The 10,484-nt window shown below is 50.5% G+C and overlaps 1 long non-coding RNA gene across 1 annotated transcript in view; it reads left to right on the forward strand.

Annotated features, from left to right (window-relative positions):
- The first annotated feature begins 2,380 nt into the window (after positions 1 to 2,380).
- Positions 2,381 to 10,484, forward strand: part of LOC126501361 (uncharacterized) — a 151,885-nt gene continuing 143,781 nt past the window's right edge. Inside the window, exon 1 of the long non-coding RNA XR_007591652.1 lies at positions 2,381 to 2,645. This is a non-coding gene — a long non-coding RNA (uncharacterized lncRNA). The remainder of the gene's footprint in view (positions 2,646 to 10,484) is intronic.

Below are 10,484 nucleotides of genomic sequence, written 5' to 3' on the forward strand. Positions count from 1 at the left end.
ATGTGGGTCTCTGTCTCTGTCTCCTTTCATCGCCTGATGAAGGTTAATATTCAGGAGGATGCCTATATGTTTTTCTTTGGGTTCTCCTTCTTATTTAGCTTCTCTAAGAACCCGAATTATACATGCCCCCCCCTTTTCATTCTGCTCTCTTTCCCCCCTTTCTTCCTACAGCTTACAATGTTCTTTTAATTACCAACACCTAGTAAGCTAGGGACTCTAGTGGCCTGTGGAAATCCTGGGTGAGCATTGTTCTCCACGGAACCTGTGGTGTGTGTGTGTGTGTATTTGTGTGTGTGTGCGCGCAATATGTGTGAAGTATATGTATAAGAAATGTGTGTGTAAAATGTGTGTGTGTTATATGTGTGGGGTGTGTGCTATGTGTGCGGGGTATGTGTTTGAGATGTGTGTAATGTGTGAGTGTGTATGTGGGTTGTGTGTCTGTATATTTTATATGTGTGGGGTGTGTACTACGTGTGTGGTATATGTGTGTGCTTGAGATGTGTGTGTGTGTAATGTGTGAGTGTGTGTGTTATATATGTAGTATGTGTGGTGTTTGTATATGTGTGGTGTGTGTGCTATGTGTGTGTTTGAGATATGTGTGTGTAATGTGTGAGTGTGTGTGTTATATGTGTGGTAGCTGTGTATGTGTGGTGTGTGTGTAAGATGTGTGTATGGTGTGTGTGTGAGATATGTGTGTGTGGTATGTGTGTAGGGTGTGTGTGGTGTGTGTGTGTAAGATATGTGTGTGTGGTATGTGTGTAGGGTGTGTGTGGTGTGTGTATTTGGTGTATGTTGAGACACGTACCTATGTAAGTGAATCAGGTGGTTGACTGTGTACATGTGATGTGCATGTGTGGTATACACATGCTTACCTGTGTGCTGTGTGCACATGTGTGAGCTATGCGCACAGATGCATTGGCATGTGGTATGCATGACTATGCACAGGTTTGTAGACATGTTTGTGCCCATGTATATACTTGCGTGCAGAAGGAGACAAGAGGTGGCTGTGCAGCGTGGGGAAGCTCCAGGTTGCGCTGCTTCTCAGTTTCACCGGCCACCGGTGGGAGACCTACCACTCACCTCATACACATCCAGAAATCCTGGTGGGGGGGGGCGTGTGCTCCCAGAAACGGTCCACTTCTGTTCTCTTGCTGGTGGTTTGTCATTATTAATGCAGGTAGCAATTACCCATTTGGAATATTTGGTGAGTAATTAGCTTGCCCAGTGGAGATGGCAGGATGAAGAATGTGTCGATCTGACCTGATCTACTTTTCCAGTTCCCTGGGGAGGGCTGGGGGGGGTCAGGGGATGACAGAGCACTGGCGGGGGACTGAAGAGAAATGAGTTCAGAGCTGAGGATGCCCTGTAGTTGCCGGGGTCCCAGCTGCAGATCCCTGGGAAGATAAAAATAGCCTCCTGCTTTGGTTTGGCCCCGGCTGCTGTGTTACGTGCCACTTCCTCTGTGGGTGAAGCTCTTGGCTGTCTGCCCGAGAATGCAGGGCATAGTCAGAGTCCCGGTTGGACCAGCCCTCTGGGTGCAGTGTCACTGGTTGCAGGGAGCTGTGTCCTTGTCATCCCAGGATAACCTGAACCAGGACTGCAGAGGCAGGATGCTTACGGTGGAGGTCTCCCAAGACCACAAGAGGAAGGGGAAAGGCGGGGAATGGGCTCTGAGGCTTGCCCGAGCTGGCCCGTGATGCATATCGGTTCTTATCAGTCACGGGTCCGAAGAGTTGGTGACTCACTCACTAAGGTGTCACTCGAGGAGGACTCAATATGCAGGTGGGTAAGATGTCCGTCTAGGTGAACCCACTGTAGGTATGAGAACCCCATGCCTGTGGAGAAGTGTTTCAGAGAATGGCTCTGCCTTTCCCGGTGTTAGGGATGTGTTGGCACCCAGGCCCTGCAGATCACAGGCCCATTCATGGGAGAATGCCTCAGGTACCTTCCTCTAGACAGACACTGGCTTTGTTTAGGCTGCTTGGGGTGTATAGCTTCCAAAATGTGCCCAAGTCAAGTGAGGAGGCTCCAGGCACCATTCATGGTGGGTTCTGGAACCTCTTTGCGTGTGGACCAGCTTGGCCACCATATAACACTTGCTGCACATGGACACAGGTCATCTCCTGTCATTTCATGCTGGCATCTATGTGGGTCCTTGACATTCAGCGGTCTGTCTATGCAGCTGGGGCCAGCTCTACCGAGATGAGGGTTTGACGGGGTCATTTGCACACAGTTGTGTTGGCTCTGCCTTGCTGCCGCCTGTAATTCAAGGCCAAGGACCTTGCCTTCTGTCGAAGTGGGGTTTCCCCAGGGCTCAGGCTTGTGCCCTGCCCTAGAGGCCAGCCAGTGCCTGATCACGTGTTCAGGTTGCTTTCTCCGCAGCTGCAGTTGTGTGCAGTAAGGCTTGAGCAGAGTGCGGTGGCTCCGAGTTGGGACAACCCTGAGTCCTGTTCTTCTGGTTCCCTGTGACCTCGCACTAGGCCCTGGAACTTTTGAGTCACGCCGTCGGAAGATGTGGTGTCTGTCTGGGGCTGGACTCCTTGAGTGTTTGCCACAGGACAAACCAGATGCTCAGGATGAACAGGCGTCGCTGGAGAAGAGCCCACGGGTGATGACCTTGTGGCCCTCAGCCTGGACAAGTAGCAGTGAGTCTCCCTTTAGGTCCCAGGAACCACAGGGAGAGGACCCAACTTTGACAGGAGCTGTAGGACACAAGGAAGTCCCTGGGGGAATAGGCAGCGCTGCAGGGCTCTGAACTGAGGTCAAGGATGACCCCAGGGACTTTCCAAGGTATTCTAGGAAGGCATTTAAATAGTGCTATCACAGAAGACCTCTAAGGCAGGAGTGGCCATCTGTGAGGTGTGCTGCGGCTCCTCCAGGTCACCTGTGACAATAGCTGGGGAACCAGCGCTGGCCAAGCCTAGCCTACAGTTCCCTTCAGCTGTCTTGGGAGACACAAAAAACGCCAGGTGCAGGCTCTCCGGTTAGAATTTCCATGTACATTACCTGGGGCTTTTCTGTCCAGCCCACCCCCTCCCCCACCTCCAAGGAGGGCGTCATTCCCAAACCTATTGGGCCGAGGCTCTTTCCAGGGGTGTCCTCTTGTCCCATGTTGGTGTAACAAGTTGGTGGCAGGTCTGCTACATACTAGAGATAGACTGCCCAGCTTATGCATGAGGCGTGGGATCCCCAAAAACTAACCTACAAGGACAGAGCCATGTGACAGTGGTGGGGTCAGAAATCCTGGGTCTAAAGCCAGTCATAAGCAGAGCAGCCTGGGGAAAGTCAAGCTACCTCCTTTGTGTCTTCTGAACACAAGGGCAGACATTGCTTTCTCAAAGTCTGAGTGCGGCGACCAAACAAGCAGGGAGGACAAAGGCTGGTGCTTGTTGTGCTGCAGGTAAGAATGAAATAGGGCACCTGTACCACTTCCACTGCGGAGAGGTTCAGGAAACCTCACTGAAGAGAGGGGAGCTAGGATCGAAGAGCTGGAGGATGGAGACGACGGCCATGAAACAGCAACCCTAGACATACAGTAGCTATGGCTACCTACATAAGACTCCATAAAGGGTGGGTCCAGGGGGCTCCATTCCTACCCAAGGAGCTGGTGACTATTACTGGTCACTGGAAGGGGTGGTCTTTATCTATAAGGGTTTAGTCCCTGGGAAATGAGGGAAGAAGAAAGGGTTCTGAGGGAAAGGAAGGGAGATGCCAGATGGTAACGGGGGTGAACCTGATCACAACATATTATATACATGTGTGTGTGTAACTGTCATAAACAAAGAAAAGGGGGAGCAGATCAATGAGAACAGAAGAATTATTAGTAACATAGCTCAAATAGGTGTCTGCTCCTTGCTCAGCAGATCACCCAAGAAGCAGTCCACTCAATGAGCCCAGAATTCTCACAACACAGAAAGCATGCTTATCATTCTTTTCATTGATGAGAAACCAGACAAGACGACAACCATGTCCATCTTGTTCTCTGCTTGTGCCTGGTCCATCACATACCAGAGCCGTGGCGGACACTCGGGATACATGTTCATGGGATACATGAATGAGGAGATTATCCATACAGGCTGCCTAGAGGAAGGGACATGGACACCGAGACTTGCAGCATGGGGTCTGTTTGGATTGGGTGGGAGGAGTGCCTGGTGAGCGGCAGGATGAGAGACGTGACATACCTCACCAGAGGTAGATGGTTGCCAATTGGCAAGCTGGCCAGAGTCCTGGGGGCTTTGCTTTGTCTGAGGCTGTGTGCTTGGGTGCGCTGAGGGCTTCAGAGGAACGAAACCAAGATGGCATGTTTGTTCACCAAACATTTACTTACCTTGTGTCTGTCCTGTCTGTAGCTCCACGAAGGCCACTCTGAGGCCACAGAGGGTGCTGCACAGCTAACACGGTGGGCCTCAGGCTGGAATGGAAAGACTTTGGCAGTACGCTGGGGCGTGGGGCAGGGAGGAGCTGCACGCGGCATGAGGCAGATGTCAGAGTCGGTGTCAGGCAGCTGAGGCTCCAGGTGGCACAGATGCTGCCTGGGGAGATGAGGGAGACTGTGCACGGACGCTGTGGGGGAAGCGGCCCTGGGGATGTGAGAGTCTGTCACGGGACAGCTGCTGTCACAGGACAGATGGTCCAGCCTCCGTTTGCACTCATGACTTCGGCACTGTCTGAGGTTCCCAAGGAAGTGCATGGTTTCTGAGGCTCATCCATCCAGAACTGGCCTTGACAGGGGCCCTTTAATTTTATGGGACGGTTTGAGGTTCCTAGGCAATGCTCCTGTAGGTTCTCTAGAAGCACTTCTAAGCACCGAAGTTGCAAACCCCTCAAAGTCCATGCCAAGGTGGCGGAAGTGGCACCAAGAGGTGTGTTCCTACACTGCTCACTTTCTCCCAGTCCTGCGCGGAGCCACGAGAAACACTTTAGAGATAAGCAGAACCTTCCCCCTGGACCTGGTTCCCTCCTCGATGATTGACAGTTCTTACTTTTTGTTCTGTTGTTTAGTTTCAATTTTGTGTTATCCTGCTAGTTGGAGAAAGAAACTCAGAGCAATTATGTGGCTACTGTTACTAATTTTGAGACTGGGGTGGGGGGTGAGGGGATGTGGGGGGGTCTCACTGTATAGTCCTGCCGGCCTGGAACCCACTGTGTAGGCCAGGCTGTCCTTGAACTCACAGAGCTGGTGAGATGGGTTACACAAGTATAGAAATATATGAGTTATCATGAATTAAATGTGGGGTGAAAAATATCAAGGAGACACTTTGTTCAAACTTGTCGTTTATGGTTGCCCTGTGGACACATGAGCATGCAGGTCTCAGCTGCCAGCGAGGGCCCCTCAGGTCTGCCTGACTCAAGAGCTACCAATCCAGGGCTTCTGTTTTAGTGATGTGCGCTTTGGAGCTGGGATGTGGCTCAGTGGGTGGACTGCTTCTAGCCCTGAATTCCATCTCCAGCTGTGAGTAAACCAGCTGAGGTGATAAGTCCTTGTAATTCTTGGGCTTGGGAATATCAGGACTTCAAGGTCATCCTTGGTAGTCTGGACTTTAGGAGACCCTGTCTCAACAAAAACAAATTTTAAAAAAATGAAAAAAAGAACAAGACAAGAAAAACATGTTTTTGAGCAGGTGCCAAGTCACTGGGAATAAGAAGATTTTTTTTTTTAGATCAATCTTCTGATGTGCCTGCTGGCAGTGAATATCCATGGCTCTGTGTGCAGGTTGTCATGGTGGCAAAAGGAGCCAGACCTGAGTGCCCTGCAGTTGGTTGCAGGGCAATGGGGCAATTTGACCTTTGTACCTGACCCAAAGTTCCCAAGCCCTGTAGGCTACCATGGCCTGGCTCTTACATGGCTGGGGTAGGCTCAGTGTTCTCGCAAGGACTCCCAGCTTTCAGGGTGTGAGGTGAAGAAGTGACTGATTTGCTCTGGGGGTGTTGAGGAGAGAGAAAGACGACTGTGCTAGGACTTACGAAGTGGACTCAAAACGTGGCACGGACTAGGCCTTTGCTGGGCAATTCTTGTGGCTGTCTACACTTAACCCCCACCCCGGCCCCAGATCAGGTCTGTAGGCAGCACTATTCTCCACACAGTGTGTCCTTCATTCCTGCATGTGCGGCCCTGCTTTCTCCACCTGCAGGTCAGGTCCGTGCTCACTGCCACGCTGCAAGTATGCACATACATACGCATGCACGCATGCACACATGCCATTCATTACTGCATGCAATCTGCTCTCCTCCACCCTGCACGCCACACCCGGGCAGTGTGTCTTCCTGCTAGAATGAGCACCTGCTAGAATGGACCTTTGCACTCAGATCTTCCTCATGAACGGAAAACACACTGAGCCCAGTCTGCCAGGTGCCCTGGGCTCCACTCTGTTGCGAATGTCTCTCAGGGAGTGATGCTGGGGAAGCTAGTCATGAGATTTGTGGTCATTTAAGCCTAGATTGCAGAAGATTGCATTGGCTCTCATTCTGGGATCTTTCTTGTCTGGTTTTGAATTTCCTTGGGAAATATTAAAATGCAGCATCTGGGTGCTTGCTTTTTATTTATTTTTGTCATGGCATTCTCTAAATAGTAAGGAGTCTCCTGGGACTCTCTTGTCAAATAGCTGCCTCGTTGACTACCTGCAGTCCGGGTGGCCAAGGGCTAGGCTCTGATCTCTTCAAAGGACCCAAGAAGAGCCAGTTTCCAGAAGAATGGACTCTGTCTACTGGCACTCGCACCAGGCACGTTCTGGAGCGCGCCATCTCTCATTTCTCCTTTTCCATCCAGGAAGATGCCAACTGATCGCATGCTGTCCTCACAGTGATCCCTAGGAAGAGCACAGGCGCCACAGACTCTCGGCCCAGTGTTGCATCCAAAGCGTTCTCTTGCCTTGTGCATCCAGGCAGAGTGTGGACACAGAGCTGACTGACTCATGTCTTCAAGAGGGTCGTAGGCCATGGTGTGCAGCCCCTGGAACTAAGGAACAGAGGCAGAGATGTTTCTTGAGCTCTTCCGTGCATCCAGAACCTTGCCAGGGCATGCCAACATGACCTCACGATGACAGCAGGCAGGGTACACGTGTAGGCAGAGCTGGGGCTGGGCTGGTGGTAAGATCCACGAGAGCAGCTATGTGGAAGGGGGAGCCAGAGTGCACTGGTCCAAGGTTCCAGTTGTTGACTCCTCTATGGGTTAAAGCAGCCACTTCAGGGAGCCTGACTTGGGGGTATACAGCTAGTGCATGGGCCAGGTAGTGTTGTTTCCCAGAGGACTGGAGAGCTTCCCCTCCTCTTTCTCATCCCCCTCCCCTGCCAAGCCTTCCTTACCTCCCTTTCTCTTTCCCTACCCTTGTCCTTGACCCCCTTGTCTATATCTTGCTTATGGAACAGGAAGTGGACTGAGACACTGGGTGGTATTTCTAGCATATGAGAACTCAAAGCCCGCCCCCACAGTGACACACTTCCCCCCAACAAGACCACACCTACACCAACAAAGCCACGTCTCCTAATAAGGCCACCCCCTATAAGCTTATGATGGCCAATTACATTCAAACTACCACAAGATCCTACACAAGAAACCAGGGCACACCCAGGGTAACTAACCACTGAGGGCATTGCCAACTACACCTGTGACTCAGCTCCCTGGGATCTGAAAGATAAAACCAAAATGTGATTTCTTTTCCCTAGAACCTAAGATGGATAAGTGCTCATAGCATGAATCTCAGAGAAAGGGCTGGAGATGGGAGAACACTAATCTGCTACGGCACCACCTGGGTGCAAATTTTGTTCATTTATTTGTGTATGTGCAGGTGTGCATATATGGGTATGTACATGGGCTAATATAGTGTAGAAGGAGCTGCGGGCCTCTTACTGCCTCCTGGCTCCTGGTCACTAACTAGCTTTACCCAAAATAATTACACACAAATTGTATTCATTTAAATACTACTTGGCCCATTAGTTTCAGCCTCTTATTGGCAAATTCTCACATCTTGCTTTAGCCCATATTTAGTAATCTGTGTAGCACCACGAGGTGGTGGCTTACTGGGAAAGATCTTAACCTGTGTCTGTTTCAGAGAGGAAAGGCATGGCGTCTGCCTCACTGCCTTCTTCCACCCAGCATTCCATTCTGTCCTCTCTGCCTACCCATGTTCTGACCTATCAGGCCAAGCAGTTTCTTTATTAATTAACCAATGAAACAATAGATAGATAGAAGACCCACCTACATCATTATAGAGGTCAGAGATCTGCACCAGATGCCTTCTTTAGTCACTTCCAATCTTATTATTGTTTTTAAACATTCTTTTGTTTTTGTGTATGTGCATGGGTGTGTCTGTGTGCACGTTTGTGGTGTGTTTGAGTACATATATGCATATGCACACAGGCTGGAAGAAGGCATCAGATCCCTGGAGCTGCAGTCAGAGGCTGTTGTGAACTGTTCAATGTGGGTGCTGGGAACAGAATTGCTGGGCCATCTCCCCAGGCCTTGACCTTGTTTTGGGGGCAGATCTCTCACTGAAGTTAGAGCTCACTAATTTGGCTGAGTCTGTCCCACTCATGGCAATTATAGTTGCATGCTGCCACGCCCAGCTTTCCCCGATGGGGTCTTGGAGAATGAACTTATGTCCTCCTGCCTGCAAGGCAAGCCCCTTAGACCGAGCCACCTCCCCAGCTCAGTGGCTCTTATTCTGTAGCATAAACTACCATTCTTTTCTCTGAGTCTATGCATCCATCTGTACTTACTATTTCCTTCGGCCAGCATTGGATCATATTCTTTCCTCATTTAGCAGTATCTTACAGGTGCATTTCCTGTTAGCTTGAATTCTGATCCAGCATCGTTTACAGCTCCTGTGACCCCATCCTTGCAAGCTACACTGTGCACAACGGTCTCCTCCTCCCTCCACACACTGCACAGTGGGCCTGCTCCCCAGTGCTTGGCAGGTTTCTGCCACACTTTGCAAACCCCAGCAGCACTGTTGTGGTCAATGTTCTGAGAGTCCTGCCTTCTAAATGGGGCCATTATGAGGAGCCCTGTGGATGGGGCTAGAGTCCATCTTAAAGAAGAAATGTGTTCCCAGGTCTCCCTTCTGGATGCCCATGGGTACTGGAGATTATTATTATTTTCTAATAGGCCCTGTCACTGTCCGGTAGACTGTTTTAGTTTGCCTTTCTGCTGATGTGATCAGATGTCAAGACTAAAAGCCATCTGGTGAGGAGAGTCTTTATTTCATCCCATTGCTCACAGGCCACCGTTCAGGGAAGTCAGGGCAGGAACGGAAGGCAGGACTTGAGAGAGAGGGTCGCGAAAGAGTGCTGATGAGTGGCTTGCTCCTATGGCTCCCTCAGCCTGTCTTTTTATACCCTCCAAGACAGTGGATTCCAGGAGTGGCAACCGCCTCCGGTGGGTTTGGCCCTTCTTTATCGATAATTAAATAATGGAGAAAACACTCCACATGCTTGTCCACAGATCAATGAAGTGAGGGCATTTTTCTCAACCTAAGTTCCCTCTTTGCAAGTGACTCTAGCTTGTAACAAGTAGTTAAAAGTCTAACCAGGATGTGGGCTTTCTTCTCTGATATCAGCCTGGTTCTCATCTGAGCTGTGTCTTCTGCTCCATCCTGAAAGCATCCGGGATGAGTCTGCTCTTGCGCTGGTCCCAGGGCAGAGTTGGGTGTTTTCTTCTGGTCCCTGAGTTCCTGGTATAGATATAAAGGTCTACACTGGAGGCCTTCCCTGAAGAAGCTCTGCTCCCTAGTGACAGAATTCTTCATTTCTCCAGGACGCTTGCTGCAGAACAGGAAGGAACAATCTGATGCCTTAGCTAGAGCTGGCAGCTGCAGAGAACCTGTTAGGACTTGGGCTTTGGCCTCAGCACCTGTACCTTTACTAACAGCTGGCGGTTCACCATAGAGTTGGGCTGCCTGTGACACTGTAGTAGTACCCTTGCCAGCTGGCCCTTGCCGGGCAGGAGGGCAAAAAGTGAGCGGTTTATAACAAACAGAAGCTCACCTGGCTGGAAAGTTCAAGTCAGGGTTCGCGGAAAGGCTTGTGCTCTCATTACATGGTGGAGGATCACCAGACATTGTGTTTAAGGGTGGATGGAGCTGGATGTAGAGAGAGACATAGGTAGGTGGATGGGTGGGTAGATAGACAGAAATAGATGGAGACAGGGAACCCTGACAGCGTTGGCTCACTGAACCATCCCACCCATGCTCTTGACCTCTCCACAAAGTTGTGCCGGGAATCAAGTTTGCAACACAGGAAGGCTGGGATGCGTTCAAGTCATTATGATCTGGGTGAGGTTGCAGCATCTGTTTCTAACTCGCAGATCTGGACTCAACAGGTCACAGAGCACACCACTTTGCCTGGACATACGTGGTTTGGATGGCAGTGCTGTGAAAAGTCACACCACAGACTACCCGTGGCCTGAAAGACAAATCTTAGGGTTCAGTGGCTTACACCTGCTGTGCAGGCTTAGCAGAGGAAAGGCTCCCAGTAACCATACTCACAGT

Source organism: Alexandromys fortis, unplaced genomic scaffold, assembly GCF_014885135.2.
Source record: "Alexandromys fortis isolate MF-2015 unplaced genomic scaffold, M_Fortis_MF-2015_v1.1 scaffold_30, whole genome shotgun sequence".
Lineage (NCBI taxonomy): Eukaryota > Metazoa > Chordata > Mammalia > Rodentia > Cricetidae > Alexandromys > Alexandromys fortis.